This window comes from Felis catus, chromosome C2 (assembly GCF_018350175.1).
Source record: "Felis catus isolate Fca126 chromosome C2, F.catus_Fca126_mat1.0, whole genome shotgun sequence".
NCBI classification, from domain to species: domain Eukaryota; kingdom Metazoa; phylum Chordata; class Mammalia; order Carnivora; family Felidae; genus Felis; species Felis catus.
In genome coordinates this window covers 145,974,370-146,000,198 of record NC_058376.1, presented here as the reverse complement: position 1 = coordinate 146,000,198, position 25,829 = coordinate 145,974,370, and the positions used below count along the sequence as shown (strand labels likewise).

The 25,829-nt window shown below is 39.5% G+C and overlaps 1 long non-coding RNA gene across 1 annotated transcript in view; it reads left to right on the top strand.

Moving 5' to 3' along the window:
- The window catches only part of LOC102902128, a 44,629-nt gene that overhangs the window by 8,247 nt on the left and 10,553 nt on the right, over positions 1 to 25,829 (top strand). The gene's annotated exons all lie outside the window — the stretch shown is intronic.

Sequence of the window (25,829 nt, the reverse complement as noted above, 5' to 3'; positions counted from 1 at the left end):
TACTTTCCGTCCCTCCATCTCAGTTTGGATTCCCAGAAGGAGACCCTGAAGCAAAAACTCAAGTGCAAGTAGTTTATTTGGGAAGTGATCATAGGAAATACTAACATGGAAATGAAAATCAAGACCAAAAATGGACAGACGCCAAACAAAGGGCATGTTATGAAGCAAGTTACCTCTGAGAGCAACTGGAGCTTGATTTTATCCCAGTAGAGACCATGAACTTCAGAGTTGCCCTGAGGGATGAGAGACCTGGGATGTTTACTGGATGAGGTTGCCCATGGGAGCGGTGGGAGGAGGCTTTAATTGCTCAGCATTATGGGCCTGTTCTAGACAGGGACGAGGAAGAATCCATGCTAGCAACTGGATGTAAGGCTGATTTGTACTGAAATAGCAAGCACTAAGCAAATATTCATAGCGGGCTCACTGTATCCACTTCACCCTCCTGACTACTTAATTCAGAATTATTTTATATGGAAAAGAAACACAAACTTTAATCTCTTTAAGGCCACTGGAATTTTTTATTTCTATTACTAATATCTGAATGCGAATTGAAGCTGATTTAATGTAGTCATAAGACTCAGAGGAGGGTTGGCTCTAGAAAATGTCCAAGACTTTGGCGAGCATGGGCAGAGTTTGATCGGTGCGCATTCCTCTGGGAAGGCCTAGATTGAGGCACCAGGTTGAGATGAGGAGTATGTACCTCCATGCCAGGGGATGCTGCACAGTGGTCTGTGGATGGGCTAGCAGGAAGGGCCGGGACAGTAAGCGGCTGGCTTAGCTGATGGTGGCCTGAAACATCAGCCCTTAGTTCTCCTTAGGCTTGCCTAGGAATGTCACACAGTACAGCTCTGGTAGGAGTTTGTATTGTCTGCCAATCACTATGAGTGATCCTTCAGGACGAAGGGGTTATTCTTCTCATTATTTGTATAGTAATTCCTCTTGTAATTATTTGTGGCAAAATGTGAGATGAGGACTCACTTTTTTCATTATCTACCTCTTCCTCTTGGTATTTTACTGTACTTATGGAGTCATCTTGAGCACATTCTACAGAATTCTGATGAAAAGCATTCAATTCCATGACATGGAGAACTTGGTGATAATTAGCTTTATGTTTTTGACAAACAAAGGAGTGCTTGTTCAGCACAGAGATGGGGCTGATTTAGGGCAAGTATGGATTCCTTTATCAATACTGAAGTTCACCTTCCCCTTAGTGAACACATCCTGTAGCTACTGGCCTCACAGGACTGTGAGGGCATTAACAAAACCATTGAAACATAAAATAGGCCTTCTTTTTCCAGGGTCCATTAATTATTTGCAAAAAATTACCATGTCTGGTTAGTAAAGAAAACCTCAATAAATTCCAAATGTGTGTGTGTGTGTGTGTGTGTGTATGTGTTGTCATGGGAAAAAAAAAAGTGAGAATGTTACTTCACTAGATTCACAAGTCACTAGACTTCAGCAAATATAAAGCATTGATTTGTTTAGATTCAGATTCAAACAAACCAACTATAAAAAAAAAGGTTTTTGAGAGAGTTGGTCAAACTAGTTATGGACTAAGATTTATATGATGCCAGAGAATTATTGTTCATTTTGTTAGGGTGATAATCACAGCACTGATTCTTCCTTCCAAACTTACGAGTTTCTAATAAAATAAAATTTGTTGAGTGGGAGGCAGAGGATTTGGCTACTGTGGACAACCTGTCACAGCCTGGCCCTGCCACTTCTCCAGCACCATCTGTAACCATCATAACAATATGTGTTCCAGCCAGGCTGCTATGCTTGAAATTACTCAAACACACTCTCCTTTTCCAGAATTCAGTATCTTTGCAAAAGCCATTCCCAGGAGTTTGCCTGAAATCCCCTAACCCTGACAAAACTATCCTGTAAGACTCAGCTCAAAAATTGCCTTCCTATGTTCTTTCCTCAGCAGATGTGGCACATAAGTCCTTGTGTTCCCACATTTTTCAAGCACTTACGCCATTAGACAGTATCTATTTCTTGGAACATCTGTCTTTTCCTGGTGTGCCCTGTATATGCTTCAATCCTGTCACCTCAGTCTGTCCATTTCCTTCAGAAGAGAGGAGTCTCCATTTTCTTACCTCTTCTTACTTTACTCCACACTCTATTTCATTATTGCTTCCCCACCCACCTCTTCAGTGAACTGATTAACAGTTCCAACCTTGTCTAAGGAAATCACAATTATGGGCCATAGGACTTCATCTTGCTAACAACTGTGTAATGAGCTATGAGGATGCACTTGAGAATGTTCATCCTGAGGTTCATAAGAAAGTCATATTTACTCACCATTTTCCATCCCCCACTGGTCAAGGGTTGCTCCATCGGCTGTTAACAACCTTGTACTTCTATGCTTCCATGAGTGGAAGACTTGTTGAGTGGATCCTTGCAGGTGCCCTTCTTGCTGATGGCAGCAAATCCCCACAGCAAAAATTTCCAGTTACTTGTTATAGCTGTGACAAGATACTTTCAGATTACATTTGAGCTCAGCTGGTTGCTCCAAAAATGACAAGGTTAAGAGTGGAAGTCCTAGCCTCAGCAATCAGACAACAAGAAGAAATAAAATGCATCCAAATCAACAAAGGAAGAAGTCAAACTCTCATTCTTTGCGGATGACAAGATACTCTATATAGAAAAACTTCCCCTGTTTGCGGATGTCAGGATACTCTATATAGAAAACCTAAAAGACTCCACCAAAAAATTGCTAAAACTGATACATGAATTCAGTAAAGTCACAGGATACAAAATCAACATACAGAAATCTGTTGCATTGCTATACACAAATAATGAAGCAGCAGAGAGAGAAATCAAGGAATCAATCCCATTTACAATTGCACCAAAAACTATAAGATACCTAGGAATAAAACTAACCAAAGAGGTAAAAGATCTGTACTCTTAAAACTATAAAATACTGATGAAAGGAACTGAAGATGACACAAAGAAATGGAAAAATGTTCCATGCTCATAGATAGGAAGAACAAATATTGGTAAAATGTCTCAGTAATCTACACATTTACTGCAATCTCTATCAAAATACCACCAGCATTTTTCACAAAACTAGAACAAATAATCTGTGTATGGAATCACAGAAGACCCCAAATAGCCAAGGCAATCTTGAAAGAGAAAAGCAAAGTGGGGTGCATCGCAATTCTGGACTTCAAGTTTTCTTACAAAGTTGTAATTACCAAGACAGTATGGTACTGGCACAAAAACAGACACATAGATCAATGGAACAGAATAGAAAACCCAGAAATGGATCTGCAAATATATGTAAACTAATCTTTGACAAAGCAGGAAAGAATATCCCATGGAAAAAAGATAGTCTCTTCAAAAAATGGTGTTGAGAAAACTGGACATCAACATGTAAAAGAATGAAATTGGACCACTTTCTTACACCATGCACAAAAATAAATTCAAAATGGGTGAAAGACCTAATGTGAGACAGGACCCCATAAAAATCTTAGAGAACACAGGCAGTAACCTCTTTGACATCAGCCATAGCAAATTGTTACTAGATATGTCTTCTGACACATCTAGGAATCAAAGCATAAATAAACTATTGGGAAACAAAAGCAAAAAACAAAAAACAAACAAACAAAACACAAAAAACTGTTGGGACTTCATCACTATAAAAAGCTTTTGCGCAATAAAGGATACAATCAACCAAACTAAAAGACAGCCTACATAATGGGAGAAGATATTTTCAAATGACATATCAGATAAAGGGTTAGTATCCAAAATCTATAAAGAACTTATCAAACTAACATCCCCAAAACAAATAATCCAGTTAAAAATGGGCAGAAGACATGAATGGACATTTTTCCAAAGAAGACATCCAGATGGCTAACAGACACATGAAAAGATGCTCAACATCACTCATCATCAGGGAAATACAAATCAAAACTACAATGAGATAGCACCTCATACCAGTCAGAATGGCTAAAATTAACAACACAGGAAATGACAGGTGTTGGTGAGGATGCCAAGATAGGGGAAGACTCTTACACTGTTGGTGGGAATGCAAACTTGTTCAGCTACTCTGGAGAACAGTATGGAAGTTCCTCAAAAAGTTAAAAATAGAACTACCCTATGCTACAGCAACTGTACTACTAGGTATTTACCCAAAGGACACAAAAATCCTAATTTGAATGGCTACATGCACCCCGATGTTAATAGCAGCATTATCAACAATAGCCAAATTATAGAAAGAACCCAAATGTCCATCGACTGATGAATGGATAAAGATGTATGTTTATATATACATATAGTAGAATATCACTCAGCCATCAAGAAGAATGAAATCTTGCCATTTGCAAGCTCATGGATGGAGCTAGAGAGTATTCTGCTAAGCAAAATAAGTCAGTCAGAGAAAGACAAATACCATAAGATTTCTCTCATATGTGAAATTTAAGAAACAAAACAGATGAACATAGGGGAAAAGAAAGAGAGAGGCAAACCAGAAAACAGACTCTTAACTATAGAAAACAACTGAGAGTTGCTAGAGAGGAGGTGGGCAGGGGGATGGGTTAAGCAGGTGATGGGGATTAAGGAGGGCACTTGTGATGAACACTGGGTGTTGTATGTAAATGATGAATCACTACATTCTACACCTGAAACTAATATTACACTGTGTGTTAACTGGAATTTAAATGAAAACTTGAAAAAGAAAAAAACAAAAACAAAAAAATGAAATAATAAAATAAATGTCTGCAGAATTATAAAAGGAAGGAAGGAAAGAAGGAAGGAAGGAAGGAAGGAAGGAAGGAAGGAAGGAAGGAAGGAAGGAAGGAAGGAAGGAAATCAATAGGGCACAAGAAATGTTCATTTTTTTCCTGGATCCTTGTACCCTACTAGTCACTTACATGTTGGTGTTCCTCAAGGCTAGTACTCAATCAAATGCTACATATTCATTCATCCTTTCATTCATTCAGGAAATATATATTGCAAGCCTATTATTTTCTAGGCAGTTGAGATTCATTAATAGACATCATATAAAGGTACCTGCATTTATGGGCTCAGCATTATGGTATTACATAATAAATAAGTAAATTAGCATATTAGAAATATTATGCAAAAAAAATTAAAAGAAGATTGGAGAAATCAGGAGTTTTGGGAACAGGGGTGGGTTTGCCAGGGGAGACTACATTAAGGAAGTGACATTTGAATAAAGTCTTAAAGGAGGTGAGTGCATTCTCTATATGAACATCTGGAGGAAGAGATTTCCTGATAGAGGGAAGAGCTGGTTCAAAGGCCCTGAGGCAGCAGCATGACTAGCTACCATGTTTGAAGGCTAGTGAGGAGACCAGTGCAGTTGGTCTTGCTAAGCGTGGAGAAGGTGGTAGGAGACAAGAGCAGAAATGTAACAGGGACTGGATAATGTAGAGCATGGGAAGCTGTTGTAAGAACTTTGGATTTTACTTAGGGTGAAATGGGAGTCATTGTAAGGTTTTCTAAAAAGGAGTGACATGACCTGACTTACAAAGACATCATCTGGCTGCTGTGTTGCAAATAGGCTGCCAGGAACCACATGCAGCGGCAAGTTAACCAGAGAGGAAGCTGTGGTAGGCAGGCTACTGAGAGAGCCCCCAGTGATTCCCAACTTCTGGAATTCACATTTTTCATGGGATATCCTACCCTTAAATGTGGGCTGGACCTAATGAACAGACTATGGCAAATAACGGATGTCACTTCCCGGATTAGGTAATAAATTCCTCTCACTTGCCCCGATGAAGCAAGCTGGCGTATTGTGAGCCACCCTACAGAGAGGTTCATGTGACAAAGAACTGCAGGAGGTCTCTGCTCAGGAGCCACTGAGGAGCTGAGGCCCTCAGTCCTATCGTCAATCCACAGGAAATGGATCCTGCCTGCAACCTCATGCGTGAGCTAAGAAGTAGATCCTTCCACGTTTGTGCCTGCTAGGTAACTCCAACTGAAACTTGGAGCCTGTGAGAGACTGCAGAGTAGAGATGTCAGCCAAGCCACCCCTGGATTCCTAACCTACGGGAACCGTGAGGTAATCAGTGTTGCTGTTTCAAGCCACTAAGGTTTGGGGGGAATTTGTTATACAGCAATAGATAACCATATGGCTGTTATTGCTGTATTCCGAGTAAGAGGGGATCATGGTTTGGAATAGGGTGCTAGCGGTGGAAGTGGTGAGAAGCAGTCAGCTTTGGCTTCGAAGGAAGAGTCAGGAGGATGTAGGAAATGAGGAAGAGAAATGGGCCAAGAGTGATGTGCAAAGGGCTCAAGTGACATGAGTGACAGAAGGTCATCAGGTGAACAGGTTCTCTCTTCCTAGGTTGTCTATGAAGGGATATTCTTGGGCCAAGAAGCAGATGGATTAGCTTAAAGAGAAGGGACATACTCTCTTCTTGTCCTCCCTTTTACAGGAGGGGGAGGGAGAGAGCAGTCTTACCAGTAAGGATAAACAGATCTCTGAGGTGTCAAGCCAGCTAGGTCTAGGTCATAGGTATTTACAAAAAATTGCTACAAAGGCCAACTGCCGGGGTGCCTGGTGGCTCAGTTGGTTAAGCGCCTGACTCTTGATTTCAGCTCAGGTCGTGATCTCATGTTTGGTGAGATGGAGCCCCGAGTCGGGCTCTGCACTGACAGCGTGGAGCCTGCTTGGGATTCTCTCTCTCCCTCTTTCTCTGCCCCTGCCCAGATCTCTCTCTCTCTCTCTCTCTCTCTCTCTCTCTCTCTCTCTCTCTGTCTCTCCACCCTCTCTCTCTCTCAAGATGAACAAATAAACATAAAAAAAAAAGCCAACTGCTAACTCCTGACAAATTTATGGGAGGCTGAGTTTGAGTGCAATCTCTCTAACTGAAATAAACTGGACCAAAATATGTATTTTTAAGATGGAAGAAATAACAAGATTTTCCAATGGCAATGATCCAGTAAAAGGGGGAAATCAGATAAGAAAAGACAGAATTGCTGGAACAAAGTCCAAGAGTAAGGGATCCACTACATGAGTTTGGTTTTAGATAGGCACACACAGCATTTCATCATTCTGTCTACATGGTCTCTCTCGGTAAAGCAGGAGCAGTAAAATCAAATTAAATGCCTCCATTAGACTGTGGCATGCAGGAGAACACCCGCCTTGTCCAAAAGAGTCACTTTCTAGACACCTCAAGCTTCAGCCAATTGTTGACAGCTCAGGAATGTGGACCTGGCCTTGCCAAGTCTTTTGATTTTCAAAAGAAGCCTGTTATGCTGCTTTTATGTGAGATCTTCCAATTTTTAAATGCTTGCCAACTAATTCGGAAAGGGGAAACAAAGCACTCCACGGGCCAAAGCACATTAGCAGGTTGGATTGAATTGTGGTCTTTGCCCTAGGTAATCACATGCAGGTTCACTATTTTAATTAACATCTCCTTTTCCACATGGTAGCTGGAGTGGGTTTTTAGAATACAAATCTAATCATATCACTACCCTGCTAAAAATCCCGTCAGTTGCATGAGGGACAAAGTTTTGCACACTGGATAAAGTTTAAACTCTATAAAGCAGGTTTTCCCCATGATTGTGCCTGAGCTAATTTTCCCAGTCTCGGCTCCTGCCATTCTGCTCTTAGACCTGACACTCCAGCCAATGGAACTTCTTCGTCTTCTTCAAGACTGCCATGCTCACTCCTGCTTTCTGGTCATTGCACACAAAGCTTCCACTGCTTAGAAAGTTCTTTTCTTCCCTCCTTTACTAACGTTTCCATTTCTACTAACTCCTCAGGTCTTGTCTTCATTTTCTTTTTTCCTAGGCTGCCTGCCCCATTCCCCTCCCCCACCCCCATGCCACCTGGAGACCAAACTCTGTAAGGAACCCTTCCTATGTTCTCGTCATACCTTGTATTTCCTCCAATAGCGTGAGTATCTTCTGCTACATTTGCCTTCTCATAAATCCCCTATTTAAATCCCCTAGATTCTAATACCTTTGGGGGTAGGGACATTTTTGATCTTATCCACTGGGTGTCTAGTTTAGTGACCATTATGTGGCAGGCATTAAGTAAAAAAGTGATAGAATTTGGTGCTATCCATATCTTGATACCAATTGTTTCTCCTAAGCTCTGTAGGGCCATTCTCTAATTATCTCTGCATATCTGGATGTCTACTGGCCCTCCAAATTCAATATGCCCCCTCTCCTTATTTTTCCTTCTCAACTGATGATACCAAAATCCATTCATTTACATGGGCCACAGAACTGAAGTCTTTCTGAGCCCCATATCAGGCATCACCAGATTCTGCTGACTCTTTCTTGACCATCTCTTAAGTTAAGCTATTGTTTTCCTTCCCACTACTACTGCCTCTGATAAGATCCTCTTATCTCTCAGCTTATGTATATACCCAGAAACATCTCCCTCTACCTGTTACCCACTCATCTCTGCATCTACTCACAACCCCGTTGGCAAAACCAGTCCTATTTTCTTCTGCTTCAAATGCTTCACTGATGCCTCATAGGCATTTAGGTCTACTTCAAATGTGGTAAGAGGTTCCTGACATTCAACTCTTACCCATTCATGACCTACCCAGCTTACATTCCCTATGGCCTCCCACCACACTGCCCCATCTTGCACGTTATGCTCTAAAATATCAAGCCTCTTGTAGTATCCTAGATGTCATTTCCGTACCATGTCTTAAGTGCACTTACCCGGACTGTTATTTCTACCAATATTCTGTTTCATCTCTCCAGAGAGACTGTTACTCATCTTCTGAATTAGGCTCAAATATCCCCTTATCTAGGAATCCCTTTGTAAAATTTCCCTCTAAGAATTACTCACTTCCTATGAGCTGCTTGGAGGTTTATTTATATTTCTGTTGTACTTACTTATAAATCTGTTTCTTCCCCTAGACTATGAGATCTTTAAGAACAGAGACCCGGCTTCACTCATCCCTGTTGTCCCAGCGACAAGCACAGAACCAGACACACGGTGATTGTTTATAGACTGTGTTTCATTTAATGGCGGCCATACTTTTTCATGGGCATCTCGAATGTACCATTGATTCTGAGACCACTAAATACTCCTGCTTGTATTTAAAGTAGTTACCAAAGCGTTTAGATTTTAATGTACAAGGAAATAGAAAGGATCTTGTTGCCCTGAACTTGAAGTCAATAAGCATTTATCTGCTCATATCTGCTGCGGAGTAACCAGGAAAAGTCTACGCAAAATTGTGAGGAAGTGGAAGTTGTCTTTGGTATCTTCCTCGTTTCCTTTCTACTGTTCATTTTTCTCTTCTGAAATGTTTTTCCTTCTAACTTTCTCCCTTTACCCCCAACATGCTTTTCATATTTTCTCTTCCCAAGGCACATCATTTTCTGGAATCGCACAGTATCAGAAATTTTGATCAGCAATAATCTTTAGAGTAAATTGAGTTTCTTCTTTGAATTCTTGGTCTGAAAGGAAGGAAATCACTGGTGAGAACAGAGGGACAGGATGTTTGAAATTGAGTCTATTCCAGAAAATGTATGATATATGTCCCATGTTACTGAGACAGGGAAACTGAAGGACTCCATAAAAATCTGCTTTTTGCTCCTTTTCTTGTTTCTGTTCTCACTAGGACCTGCACCCCAACCCCACTTTACATATGCCTTGTAATACAGATGGCATGTGTCCTCCCTGTGAGGGACAAGGAGCTAATGATTCTCTAAAATAAATAGCATCTAAGGAAGGACCAGTTGAGAATGATAGGACGAACCTATCATATGCAAATTCCAGACCACCTAAGCTAGACATCTCTACACCAAGGTGCCCTTGGCTCCAAGAAATAGCACCTGGGTCCTCATCTTTGTTCTAACTGGTTCCTGGATGCCTGAGAGGATGCATCCACCGGGACACCATAAGCCCCAAACCCTAGACAAAGATGAGATCCCTTCCTTTTCCAAATCTCCCAGATCTTCTGAGTGTCTATTTCATATATCTTCAGTAAGCTCTGCTTTCACCTCCTGCTGGCTTGCATTTGATTTCCACCCTGCAAGAAAGCCACGTACCCTCTTGGCGGGTCCTGCAGGACCCCCTCTGGGTCCTTGGACCCAGCCTGCTGGCATCATCACCAGAAATGACTTTGCTTCATACTTTGTTTTATGGATGAGAAAGCCAAAACCCTCAGACACTGCCCAAGGCTGCACTGCTTAGTGGTTCCAGGACAGTCTTCCATACTGCCATTCACAAATTCTCACAAGGTATTAGGCAGGTAAGAGCAAATCGTTTTTCTACCACATTTCCAGAGGGAACTCTTAACATTGGAATACCATAGAGGATATAGATAAATAAATCTCCACTGATAAAATTCTGAACACAAGTGAGTGAATATTACATGACATTTAACTACAGGCATTATAATGAACCACAAATGCCACATGGCACAAAGAAGAAAACAAAGTCAGGCCAACTTCCTATAATTTTTCTGTTCAGAATCTCAGAGGGACAAAAAAAAGTGAGCACACAAACCCAGTTCTGGTTTTCATGTGACGAAATTTGTGATGGCACATTATAGGAAATACCTATTGTCACTAGGATAGACCTGGGAGGTTTTCTTCTTTCCTTTAGATGAACAACCAATATGGTGGGTATCCTTTGGAGAAGATAGCAATGGCATGGTTTTAAACAGCCGATACCTCAGATGCTACAAATGAGGACCAAAAAGGCTGGTAAGATGTTGGAATTGTGGCTAATCAACAGGCCTGGCCTTGCTAATCGTAGTGAGTGTCAAACTGCAAATTTTGCTGATTGCAGGGCCTACCTGGGAACTACACAGCCCATCTCATAATGAGTGGGAACAGCATTAATAATCTTCTGACAAACACCTTCACCCAGCCCTTTGTTTTCCTGTTCAATTCCCATAGCTCTTTTCCCTGGGTTTTCTCTCTGGAGTTGGAGTTAGGAAGCTAGATGATAAACACTGAATACTAATTATTCACTAGTCACTGTGAAACATGTATTATTTCATTTCATTATTAAACAAGCTACAATAAAGCCCATACTCTCATCTACAGATGTGGAGACTGAGGCAAAGTAAGTTTAAGTAATTTGTTAGAGATCATAACAACTAGTAAGCACATCGCCACATCTTTGACAAGCCTTTTTTCCCTTAATTTGGAGACACAGGTGTGTAGTGGGTAGGACCTTCAGTTCCCGAGCTCAGGTGGGCAAGAAACATAACTTCAGGTTTCCACACAGAACACAATTTCCACTATAAATCCTCCATCTGACCAGTTGATAGAACCTTCGGCTCCATCAAGTCTGGATTCCTCCTCTTTGCCCTTTCCGTGGTAGAAATTTATTTTGGTCAGTTCTTTCTCTCTTGCCTATTTCTTGGAGTGCTGTCTAATTCCTGGAGGGCTCGTGTCGCAATATCCGTGCTTCAAAGGAAACACAGAGGGTGGGCCGTCAACTCTCCAAGCTGGCGCCCACTAGGATGGCTTCATCCCGGCCTGTCTTTGGGTGCTGATCCAGGCAGGTCCTTCCTGAGCTGGTCTTAATAACCAGGCTCAATCCCCATAGCCAGGTTCCTTTGGATCCAGCCCTCTCTCCTTTAACTCTCAGAACCTTCTTGGGATTTGGAGTCATTTCCCAAATCCAGACTACCCTGGGATTAGGAAATTTGGTTTGACCACCTATGGCTCTCCCGTTCTTTCCATGTTCGTTTTGGATGCTTGCACACCTCTGCTGTGCCTGTGTCACAATGGAGCAGTGGGCAGATTTTGAAGCTGTCAGTGCCTCGTGCCTGGACAGTCCACACAGCCATTTCTATTCAGACATCTTGCTATTACCCTGAACTGGGTCTGTGAAAGGGAGCATAGGTTTCCCCTGCACTGGAATCTCCAAAATTATCTCAGGTGACTTGCATATCTGTATCCCCCAAACTGATGCCAGAAAGGGGCCGGCTCCAGCCCAACCCATACCTCCATGGCTTATACCACCATTCCACCCCTTGTTAACTCTTTCAATCCTTTCTTCTACCTCACCAGGGTGGTTTTTGTTTGGGGAGGGTAGTGTATCCTGATTCTTATTCAGAGTAAATCCATCTTTTGTCCCAATTCTTCCATATATTTTACACGTATACTTCTTTTCTCTAGAAAAATCTAGATTTTTGAAAGAAAAAATGTAATCTATTCCTTTATTTTATCTGTTAGCATTTCCACCTTTCCTTGAGGCAATGCCCATAGACCTCTCTAAACATCTGCGTGAAAAGAAGGATCACGAAGTAACAAGAAATCTATAAGATGGGAAGCACATTGGTTAATTTTTCAAAAATATTATTTGACCACATTCCAACATGGAGGAATTAGTCATAAAGAGTTAAGGCTGGACTGTGACTGGAAACGGAAGAGAACACAGGTGGTATAGCACAAATTAAATGAAAGTAGATTCTGGAAAATAATCAACGGTATAATGTAAACCTAGAGAAGCACCTGTTTTGTGTCAGGCTCACTGCTCTGTACTTTTAAGAAATTCCCTTTTATCTTCTTCACAAATCTACTGGACAGGTTTCATGGTCTTCATTTTACAGATGATGAAAATTGAAGTTTAGAGAGAGAAAATGACTTGTACAAACTCATCTTGCATAGCATTTTCCACAGTTAGAAAGGACTAGAAGCACAGATACTAGTCATGTACAAATTCTTCCAAAAATATGAATAAAAAGTAAATTATCCCTTTCTTTTTAAGATGCTAGAATTCCAAAACTGGATGAGGACTATAAAAGAGAGATAATTATCAGGTCACTTCATTTATGATAATAGATGTAAACATTTTAACTAAAATATTAACTAACTGAATTTAATAAAATATTAAAATACATCATGATCAATTAGGGCTTCTTCAAGGAGTGCAAAGAAAGTTTAGCATTAGAAGATCTGTTTATGTTAATCACCTCCAGGATTGGGCCCAAGTGAGGTATGTGAGGGATCTACGGTGTACTATTTAAGCACTCCCAGGCTGAGAACTTGCTTACATTTTGTGCCCTACACTCTCGGTTTGCCTTCTTTAGTCCTGGCTCTGATGACCATATGAGGGATTGAAGAGAAAATTCACATCTGCTACATAAACAGCATTAAACAGCATTAAACGTCAAACAATTTGTATCAGAGACTCTCAGAAAATGATTTTGAAAAGGGAACTACTGTCATTCATAAAAGCTGGACATCCAAAACTTAGATAAACATCAAATATGAGAGAAACTTTAGATGCATTTTAAAATCCAGAAAAAGGTGAAGGACCTTGTATTGCCATTATTGTTCAACATAATTTTTAAGAGTCTGTCCAATTAAAGCACTAAATGTTTCAAACTCAGGAAGAGAAAAGATAAAACTGTTATTATTTGTAGATGACTTAATCATCTGCATAGAACCATTAAAAATCACAAATTATTAGAATTAATAAGAGAGTTAGCAGGGTTGCCAAAGATAATATAGATAGAAATTGATAGTGTTCTTTTCACAGTAATAATCCAGGAGAAATTATAAACAAAAATAAGATAACATTCTCAATGTGCTACAATATTTAGCAATAAACTTAACAAAGACAATAAAAGAACCATAGAAAGGAAATATTTAAGCTCTATTACAGGACATTGGTAAGAAATTTGAATAAATGGAGAGCTATACATTGTTTATATTTGCAAAGACCTGTAAAGATGTCAATTCTATAATGTCAGCCTACAAAGATGTCAGTTCTCCCAACGTTGGCTTATACATTCAATAAAATTCCAGAAAGATATTTTTGAATAAAATGGCAAACTTATTTTAAAATTCATATTGAAGAATGGAGGTCTAGCCAATTTGAAAAATAAGAACAAAGAAGAAGGGCTCCAACGATCAAAGTCTTTGAGGCAGTGTGGTGGGAAAGGATTTTATAAATCAACACTACGCCCTCTTTCACGAATCATAAGGCAAAGATTAATGAACTTGACGAGTCAAAATTACTACTACAGCAAGTTTGTGTTTAGTGCAGGTCACACCGAACAAAGCTGACAGATGTCACCCTGGAAGATGATATTTGAAAAAAAAAATGGCAGTTGTTAGTCCGAATATATCAGGAGTATTCTAATCAACAGGACGAAAAGGTTAGTAGGAGAGATTAGAATCAGCAATCGCCCAAAGGGTCAATAAGGATACAATATTGGAAGTGGGCACTGAATTTGGAGCAAAAGCCAAGGATAAAAGGAGCTAGAAGCACAAATTTAATTTGTCTTGAAACTCTGACATGGAGCTGGCATGTCGATGTTTAAATGATTAATGTTTGCAGCTGCTTCCCGTGGCATGTGCTGCTGTGATAGGATTTGTAGGCAACTCCTACCACATGGGAGGGTCGAATTTGGAATTCACAGATTGGACGGTGATGCACTCAGCACCTCCCCCCACCATGAGGGGTCTACTTTTTTATTTACAATCGTGTTTCCCATTTGGATAAGGGATTTCATTAAGGGTGGGGACTACCGTTTACCATTACAATTGCCCTATGGACACAGCATAGCATTTGGCACATTGTTTGGGTGTATGATCAACATTTGAAACACCACAAAATTCAGTATTGGCTAAGGATGACGGTGGAAAGGAGCCCTCTAGAATGGCCTTTGATTCTGCAAGTGTTGCACACCTCTTTTAATAAAAGAAATATTTTTACAATTTGCCCTTAAAGAGGATCATTCCCTATCTCATTGCTTTTTTAAATTGACATATGTCAGATTAAAAGCTATATGAAATAGTCATGTAACGCGTTCTCAGAAATAATCTGTGTTACCTGCCTTATATTTATTCAGTTTCCCAAGCTGTAGAAAAGTGTGTTAATTTCTACTTTAAACAGAAATCTAAGCAAGATACACATGCATTTAAAAGAGTTTTACAGGGCACCTGGGTGGCTCAGTCAATTGAACATCTGACTTCAGTTCAGGTCATGATGTCATGGTTCCAGAGTTTGAGCCCTGCATCAGGCTCAGTGTTGTCAGCTCAGAGCCTGCTTCTGATCCTCTGTCTCCCTCTCTCCCTGCCTTTCCCCATTCACTTCCTCTCTCTCAAAAATAAATAAAACATTTTTAAAAAACCCAGTTTTATAGTCTTTTTATTTCATCAGTTTATTTATAGATTTATTTTTATATATGTACATATATAATATGTATTATAAATTATAATATTGTGTAATATCTTACGAAACATTAAACTATATACTTTTTTTTTTTTCCTTTCAGCATTTCAGCTCCCAATATAGTTACTAGCTTTGAAATGGTGAATATATTGACGATTTCTCTCAGGGGAAAATACTAAGCAAGTATCAGCTGCTTTGAGAGTCTGTTTTTATTTTTTAGTGCCTGACATGCTCTATCCATGAAACTATAGAATGTCTACAGTAAAAGGTGATGCTATGCTCATAATGAAATATCTTTATGTTTGAGTCTAAGCCAATTCATGTAGTAAACAATGTGAAGGGAACATAATTAACATTCTTGGTTTACTGTCAAGGCCTGAGTCATGGGAAAGAAGGTGGTGTATATGGCAATGTCTTTAGGAAAGCATGTTTGAAAAGTCAAAAAGACTAACAAGTAAAGCTAAAGGAAGGAAAAAGCAGTATTTCATTGGTTAGCAGGTTTTGAGAATAAATTTGTATTCAGCACAGTCCCGCGTGGCTTGCTGAATACTAATCATGGAGAATGATATTAACACAGATCCCACTTTCCCCTATATGTTAACCAAATAACCTAAAAAATGGAAAGTTATAACTGAAATACTAAAGTCATAACAATGTGTGAAGCAAACAAGCATCCCATTTTTAAAAGAAACTTGTGATTTTTAGGAAGGATGAAAGCTGTCCTAACACCGCAATCTGAAGGGGCTGGAACCCGCACCAGGTGTGGCTTACTCCTTTCCATGTTAAACAAAAACTGAAAAAAATTGTTTAAAATAAATAGATCATCTTTTCTCCTCACATTTATTTTATCTACCCTGTTTCACTATGTTTGCAAATGGGTTCACTTTTATTCAAAGACAAGATGCATTTCATGTCGGTTTCAGACATTATGAACAAAGCAAGAAGCATTTCTTAGCAATTCTATATTTTCTGTTCACCAAATAAATGTTTTCCTATTCTTTTATTTGTCAAAGAGGAAGTGTTTTCAGGAAAACTGGGTGTAAACTTGGATGGTCCAATTGACATCGATCTAAGACTTTGGTCTGGAAGACTGCACTGAGAATTTGGAAAGATTCGCACAATTCAAACCCAAACAAGGGGATTCTGACTCCTCACAAATCTGTTCCACTAGAGGACATTTGTCATTTGTTATTCAGATACAATTTTAAACCATGTCTTTGTGTTCACTGAGTTGTCTAAGATAAGGTGAATGGTTTATTTGTTGTGTCTTTATAATGAATATTGTTGCCACAATAATCATGAGGAATCCATTACTGGGTAATACTTTTCTATTAGTAGTAAGGCACTTCAAATTAATTTTTTAAAAATAAATTTCTTAGCAAATAATGCAAATATTTGTTCCACCTTTTCATTCCCTATAAGTAAAAAAGCAATTTGATTGGTAAGTCAAATATCAGTGCTAGGATATGAGACTTTTCTCGTTGGGGAAAAGAATAGTAACTTGGATAATTAGACTTGAATTTTACCCTGGCCTGGCCCCTTATTAGCTGTGTGAACTGGACCATCACACATCCCTTCTATGTGCCTCAGTTTCCTTTTCTGTACAATGCCCACCTCTTAGGGCATTTGTGAGGAGTGAATAAAATCACACTTGTAGAAGGCTCCAGTTGTTAATGTGCGAGCTGAATCCTGCCCATCAATATGGTTTGCCTCTCTTATACAAAGTTTAAAATTTTTTAAATTTGTTGATAATAGTTAAAAATTAGATCATTCAGATTTTTGCCAGTTTGCTTTTAAATCTAAACACTGCAAAACTTACAACTGGCTGGAACTGAGTGTTGGCTTAGACACATTCATACCACCATGTTTTGTGTTCACCCATAGTGCCTAATAGATGTTTCCCCATTATTATTATATATATATATATTATATATCATACAATATTATAATAATATAATTATATTATATATATATATATATATATATATACACACACATGCATTCACACACACATACACACACATATATTTATTGGCTACCCTAGTGACACCCTATTAAAGAAAAATTTTTTAGACAAGGAGATCTCGAGCACAACAGGAAAGTAGTGACTATTCCAAAACAGGAGAGGAAAGAGATGCGTACCCAGATGACAGAATGTTCATACAAGTCACTGGACAGAGAAACACAGATACTGGCTTATTTCATAGAGCTGTAAAACCATCTCTTTTACAATTGGTGTGGATTACATTTTTAGGACATGTGTGATTTGAACCATCCACAGACATGAATTAGCTATTCATCAGAAAAAAATAAGTCATCTGTGTCAGACATAAGTAAATTGATCTGTGGCTAGTAATTAGTAATAGCAAGCAACAAGGATTTATTCCTTATACAGTGAGTGAGCATGTACGCTGCAAAGAGTGTTAAGAACAGTTCAGCTAACAAAAACATGGGGTCCTGATTCCTCTCAACCAGCTATGAAAACTTTATCCACATTGTGAATTAAATATGTAAGCACAGTTTGATTACTTCTCAATTCAGACATAAATGCATTTTTCAACATCTTCTATCACCCCAGAGATCAATATTTCTTTTTTTTCATATTTTCATCAAAGTATAAAATTATACAGAAAAGTGCACAGGTTAAGTGTCCAATTCATTGAATTTTCACAAATTGAACACATCTATCTATGATCAAAAGCCAGGATAGTTGTCCTGAATGTCTGCTACCTCTGTGTTCCCTCTGGATACTAACTGCCCACCCATTGCAAGGGTAACAGCTCTCATGACTTTAAATACTTTTGCTTGCTTTTGAGCCTCATTTAAATAGAATCGTAAGATCTTTTCAATCTCTACTTTCTCGCACATATCATCATATTTATAAGATTCAACCATATTTTCAAGTATAGCTGTAAACCCTCTATTCACATCGCTGACTAGGATTTCATTGTGTAAAACTGCCCCAATTTATTTATGCATCTACTGTTCATGGCCATTTGGGTAGTTTCCAGTATAAGAGCTGTTATCAGTAGTGTGTCTAGGAATATTATTGTACATCGTTTTTGGCGCACACATGAATGCGTATCCGCTGAGCTTTCCCAATTATTCCTACCATCCACTCTAAGAGATTCGCCATATGCAGAGTTCAGCAGAACTCCTGGATGCCATCACAAGGGCTGTCCTCATTATCCTCTCTGAGGTAGAGGCTCCTCTGGGTTTCAAGTGTTCTTTAATTGCTGCTCTTCTGACCCCCTGCCTTCCTGGAGCATCTTCATTGTCCTCCTCTCTGTCATCTGACTACTCTCTCATCTGACTGTTTGCTGGTTCTGTTGTTCCGATGACATTTCTTGGGTCCGATCCCTCCTGTGTTTCCCTTCCTTTCTTGTCTTTCCTGTCCTTGTTTGCCATCTTTGTCTGAAGCACTCCTGTGCAGCCAATGATCCTAACACAGTTCTTTAGACTTTGCCATGTTAAAAAAAACACTTGCCCATTAAAATAAGTAGGAAGATTGTAGAGCAGAGAAATGAAGAGCACAGGCCCTGAAGCCAGACTTTCTGGGGGGAAAATTCTGGTTACCATTTACCAGCTGTGGAATAGTGGGGAAATTTGCTCAGTGCCTCACTTTTCATATTGTTACAGTTTGAGAACTTCTATCCAATGATGCTTATAATAAACTTATCTATCTCTCTGTCTCTTTTTTTTTTTTTCTAAACTACTTTTATTCTTCTTGGCCCTATCTTGTGTTTCTGATGGTTTCATGTTAATAACTCTTTGTGCATTTTGCTTACCCAGTCCTGTGTTCACCTCATTTCTCTTTACATGCATATCTCAATTAGCATTATCTTGCATAGTGATTAATCTTTATAAAGCTTGTTAACCAGAACCACATCTGTCTTATGAACCAGACCGCGCAGGTCTCAGTTTAAAGCACAATGGCTTCATTCCTTTCCTGTTGTTGCTCCGACCAATTGCCTCACATGCAATGGCTTAAAACTACATAAGTGTATTATCTTACAGTTCTGGAGGTAAGAAGTACAAAATAGTCTTGTGGACCTAAAATCAAGGGGTCAGCATTCAATCTGGAAACTCTTGGAAAGAATCTGTTTCCTTGTCTTTTTCAGATTCTAGAGGCATCCTGAATTTCTTGGCTTGTGGCCCCATCCTCCACCTTCAAAGCTCATCACCCCAACCTCTACTTCTGTCCTCTCTTTGATCTTAATCTTCTTGATTCCCTCTTAGACAGACCCCCATGATTAGATAGGCCCATCTGGATAATCCAGGGTAATCTCCCATCTTAAAGTCCTTAATTTAGTCACATCCACAAGGTCCTTTTTGCCACACAGGCTAACATAGGTTTGGGGCTCTAGGATGTGGACATCTTTGGGAGGCCATTATTCAGTCTACCACAATGGTCAAACCATTTGTTTTAACTACCTAAGGTAGTCTTTGTTACTTTCTTTCCCTCAGGGAAGACTTACATTCACAGAAAATGATTCGCTTTCCAAAGGAATGAAAAACAAAAAACAGTATTATCCCAGTGACTAATGTGCTTGCTAGATATTAAAATTTAACTTTGTTATGCTCTGGCAGGTAAATATCAGGAGAATGTGGGTTATGCTCTGTGTCTGGCTGTGCCTACACTTGAATAATACCACCTAATCTCCAGATAATAAAGACATCAATCAATGAGCATGTAATTACATATATAATAAATTCAGCATGCGGAAATTCCTCTACATAAGGATTACATCACAGTGGCTCTAATAGCCTTTATTCATTTAGCTCAAACAAATCCTCAGGGCTAAATGAGATGGGCCTGTGTCTTTTTGCTTTAACCTATTTACTATATATAGTCCTACCTCTTAGGAACATTTTTTAGGAAATGTGACTGCCCTAGGAGACCCAGAATGGGATAATCTCCACACATTTCCCATTTGTGACATATATTCATCTTTATATTTTAGAGCATCTTTTGGCTGAGGTATCAAAAAAGAGAAATATAATTAACTCCTTCCTAAATTTATCTCTGCTGCAGCTAAGACTAAGCTTCTGCTTTATTCCTACCATTCAGGAAAGCTCCAGAAGATTCCTTAGAGCATTGATCTGACCCAGCACTAGGTGTATATCTGGTGGCCTTCAGAGAATTTAGTATCATACATAAAGGGTCTAACAAGTTATTAAAATATAGACTGTGGACACAGAATCGCCTCTTGCTCATTTATCCTCTTTGGGGCCTATTTGTTGCCCAAACAGAAAACTTTTTTCTGAATTTGTGGAGACACATTTTTTTTTTTAATTTATGTTCTTATATATGGAAGCCAATTGCATGGAGTATGATGCGACATTCTGGATAATAAACTGGTTCTGAGCATGGGGTTTGGACATGCATTTAGGATATAATAGAATAGCAGGAAATGGATGTATTGGGAAAGGCGTGGGCCTTGTTCATGACAGGGACTGCCATTCTGACCCATGATTTACATGTGAAGCAAGTCCAAGGAGGTCATAGCAACAATTTTTTGAAGTCAAAAATGACTTTTTAGGGGCATCTGGGTGGCTCAGTTAAGCATCTGACTTCGGCTCAGGTCATGATCTCGCCGTTTGTGGGTTTGAGTCCCGCATCAGACTCTGGGCTGACAGCTCAGAGCCTGCAGCCTGCTTGGATTCTGTGACTCCCTCTCTCTCTCTGCCCCTCCCCCGCTCGCATTCTGTCTCTCTCTCAGAGATAAATAAACATTAAAAAAATTTTTTTGAAGGCATTTATTTTTTTTTTTTTAATTTTTTTTTTCAACGTTTTTTTTATTTTATTTTTGGGACAGAGAGAGACAGAGCATGAACGGGGGAGGGGCAGAGAGAGAGGGAGACACAGAATCGGAAACAGGCTCCAGGCTCTGAGCCATCAGCCCAGAGCCCGACGCGGGGCTCGAACTCCCGGACCGCGAGATCGTGACCTGGCTGAAGTCGGACGCTTAACCGACTGCGCCACCCAGGCGCCCCTTTTGAAGGCATTTAAAACTAACACATGAAGGGAAGCAGCAAAATACCTCTTTGTACCAATCCTTTTCTCTCATCCACGTGCAAAGAGCTAAATAGAGACTTTAACAATTACTAAGATAATTCGGTTGCAAAACTTGATAATCAAACATGTTTTAAAGAATCAAACTTACAGATACAGAGAATATATTTGGTGGCTGCCAGAGGTGGGGTATGGGGTGAGTGAAGGGGGTCAAAAGGTATAAACTTCCAGCTGTAACACAAATGATGGGATGAAACGTACAGCATGGTGACTTTAGTTAGCAAAACTGCTGCTTATGTTTGAAAGTTACTAAGAGCAGATAACTAAAAGTTATCAACACAAGAAAAATAGTTTGTAACTGTATGTGGTCATGGATATTAATCAGACTTCCTGTGCTGATTATTTCACAGCATATGTAAATATTGATCTATGTTGGACACCTGAAATTAATATAAGTCAATTATATCTCAATTAAACATAATAGCAAAGGAGGTTTTGATTTTTTTTCTGACCTTTTCTATTCAAAAAAATTGTACTCAGGTTTGAGGTCTGGGCAATACTGTAAGAAGAATGATAGGGGATACTTGTTAAAAATGCAGATTCCTGGCTCATGACACACATATACATCTGGAGGCAGGTTTGGGGAATCCTCAGTTGTTCTGATATAAATTGACATTTGACACTTCCTGATTTAGGGGAAGGTGTAGGATTGTAAAGGTAGAGAAGTGAGTTTGAATTTTTTAAAATTAAATGACAATTTCCTCATTTGTAGTTTCAATGAAATATTTGTGACACTCCTACAGCAAACACAATCGTTAAGTAATGGTATTGTTTCCATGTTAAACAAAATCTTCAATGGCCACAATTTGTGTCAGCACCAAAAATTGCTTTCCCACTTTGAAATGGCCTCACTAATTATGAACATATCAAGTCAATCTGCTTGTGTCTACTGAATGTGCACTCTATAGGAGGTATGTGATAACCACTGTGGGAATTATAAAAAAAGATAATTTTAAATGCCCTTTGTTGTAATTCATTATTGCTAATACAGTACTACCACCAATGCTAATAATGATATTAATAATGATATCTATTTGCCTAAGGGCTAATCATTTGCTATCTTTGTCTTATTTAGTTCTTACAAACCCAAAGGTAGTTACTATCAACATCAACACTTAATGAATAAATTAAATCTAAAGGATTGTAACTAAACTTCTAAATGTCACATAAGTGGTAATTCATGGAGCTGGTATTTATTTATTTATTTATTTTTATTTTTTATATTTTAATTTGTGTTTTCATGGAGGTGATATTTAAATCCAAGTATGTCTAACTCTAGATTCCACAATCTTAACCAGGGTGTTATATTATTTCCAGATAAATTTCCACTTTAGGGATTGCCTGAGACATACTAAGGCTCTCTCCTTGACTGAGGCAGTCTTAGGAACAGAGTCCTGGGGGTCAAACAATGCTCTAAGCAGCCTGAGGCCACGAACTTTGGAACCAAGAACCACATATTTGATAGTCATAAAGCCAAATCTATAGCTATGATTACATTGTAATCAATCAAGTTGAAATCTTGGGGAAAGGGTGAAAAAATAGCAAAAAATGAGAACAGATGTGATAAAAATAAATATCAGAGAAGGAGTAAAAGGTGAGGACTGGGTTGGAGCTCAGGACTCAGGTCAAAGACTGTGGTCTGGGAGCAACCATGGAAGAGAATGTAGAGGACTCGCACTGGGCTAGACTGTGTGCCCTTCCCCGCGCCCCCCAACTGGGAAATCTTGAACTTCAGAGTTATTACAGGAGGATGTTTCCATCCGGGTGGTTACTGATTCTCACTCTGCTTGCCTGGGTGGGGGATGGGAAAAGAGAGAGATTTTGAAAACCCTGATGATTATCTTTAGAGTTAAACTGTATCTTTCCTTCTCATTGAAAACCTTCCTTCTTTTATGATGATCCACAAAGCATTGATGTCTGCAGTTTGGAGGGCTGTCTCTGTATAACTGGTGTTAGGAACAAGCCAGTTTGGAGCATTTTTATTAAGTATAGCATGAAGGTGGAGAATCTATTTTTCTGTACAGAAGTGATTGAACTGTGCGGGAAAACAGAGCCCAGTTCAATCAGGCAGTGTTTGAAAAGTGAAGGCAATTAGCAAACTGGCCATTGTTCACACTACTAACAAATGTGTTTGTTATTCAGGACACTATCCAGAGATGAAAGTTAAAATAGCTTTGTGGCTTTTTCAGGGAAAATGCTAAGCTGTTAGAAGTGAGAGCTAACTGCTCTGGGCATGGAGTCTGCTTCAAGAGCTTGGTTCAAGGCACACCTTAGATCATTGGCGAGCGTCAGGTTGATCTGAAAAGAAAAAAAATTACCTGAAATGAAGAGGGATAAAATTAGTTTTTCCTGGGTTGTATAAATAGGTCAAAACAGGCAAAAAGGATGTAATATTGTGAAGGCACATATCCACGTGAAGAAAAATAAAGATGTATGGAGCAAATGCCCAATAACCCATTCTAAATTACTTGCCACTTTTGTATAAAGAGTTAGGAATTTGTCTCCACTATCTTAAATTTGTATGCAAACAGGTAGAAAATCCAATAATGGATCAACAACAACCACAACGACGACAACAACAACATTGAACTTAAAAAGGGGAATTCATCTATTTTGTTCTCTTTCCACCACCCCCCCCCACCCCCAACTTCTCCCCAACTGTTGTGCATCTCACTGACTCTTGATTTAGATTTCTTTGACTCCAGGAAGGCTTCTGGACACTTTAAGCATAGATAGGTTCTTTCCTCATTTATAATTCATAGAAATATGAATGTATGTTTCAGTACACATATTACAGAATATGCGTTATTATATACTATTATTTTATGTAAGTATCAGTTGGGCTTATCTCCCATAGACTATGTGGGGCCAGGTGGCCTCTGGGGTTCTGTCAGTGAGTTTGGGTCTGTTTGTTGACTCTTACACTTTTTAATACCCTGTACAGAACCCAGAACTTAAGAGATGTTCCAGAAATATCTGACGAATACCAGAATGAAAGCAGATTATCTCCCTCTTTTATCAACAGAAGAAAATACGATTAAGAAGTCAGGTGCTTTGTCTGAAGACAGCAGGAAAGACAGAAAAAATAAAGGAATGTACATAGACATTCTTAGGAAAGAGTAAAAGAGAAACGACTCGAAAGAAAAGGTGTTGGTGCAATTAACTCTCTTCAACTTCTATTTCCCATTCTATGAAACTGGCCAGTGTACTCACTGGCATTCGCTGCCTCCAGTCCTGCCACCCCACATATTACCCTGGTTCTAGGGAACAGTCTCCAGGGAGGCTCTGTCCTCACTGAGCCAGCCATTCTTCGACAAGAAGGGGCTGTGAGAGAAACTTTCCAGGGCTCCTCAGGCTGCTGTCATCTGAGACACAGGTTGCCATCCAGCAATGCTATTCCCCTCCTGGAGCTCTGGGGTTTAAAAATGTGTTCTACATTTCAGGCAGGTTGGCTTGAAGTTACGTTTAAATATATCCACGCTAATGTCTAAAAATAGCATTCATCTAAAGCTGGACATATTTGGAATGAGTGAAAAGAAGTAGAAACATGAAAGTCAAGAGCAAATAATGTCTTGAGGGCATCAAATTATAGAACTGGTATCTGGGCCTCGGCTTTCCTGTTTGGCCGTGTGACTTTATCTAGGAATTGACATTCACATTTAGTTTTACAGGGTTTCAAAACCATTAGAGCTTTCTTGTCTCTTTTTAGAATCTACCGCCAATGAATTAAGTGACTAGAAAACTTGGTCTCTCTGTTAGAGAAAAAATGTAAATCGTTGGCTCTGTGGCAGTTTTTAAAACTGTCCACAGAGTATTTTGACTCTTGTCTCATTGAGAATCAGGATCTGTGTTCCCTCTCCTTCACTCTGGCAGGCTGTGGCTGCCCCCGCCAATGAAGCAGGGTTTCTCAACCTTGACACCATTGGCACTTGGGGTGACAGCTTCTTTACTCTTGGGGGCTATCGTAACAGACAGGATCGTGCACTGTAGAATGTTTGGCGGCAGCTGGGGCTTGAGGCACCAGATGCCTCTGGTCTTGTCCCCTACCACTCCCAACTTGTACAAACCAAAACGTGCTGTGGGGGGCAAAATTGCCCCTGACTGAGAGCCACTGCAATAGGGTATAGTGGAAATGAGGTTACAGGATGTCTAAAGATAGATCGTAAAAGGCCACTCAGCATTCTGGTTCTCTTGGGACACTTGTTCTGGGAGAAACCAATTGCTATGGAAACCTTACTGCCCCGAAACTGCCATGCTGGAGAGGCAATATTCTGGGGGACCATTCCAGCTGAGCCCAGGTGATAGTCTCCCCTGCGTCCTAGCCAAACTGTTAACCCACAAAACCTGCGAAATGACGAAATTGTTGTTTTACCCCACTCTGGGAAGGGCAGTGCATTAATACAGCAATGGCAATGGAAAGAGAGTTATGGGGAAAAGGAGAAGAATACACAGTCAACTGCAGAGCCAGCTGTGACTTGCATCACATGTGTAGCTTATCAAATGAGGAACAGATACACAAGTACCCACAGACACGGATTCTGCGCCCTCGGTTATGTGGGTGTGTACTTGTGGTATGCTGAGAAAATAAGAATTGGCATCCGAAACTTGTTCTATTCCCTTTTTTTTTCCCTCTCTCAAGAGAAAATATTTTAAAGATGTAAGAGTTAA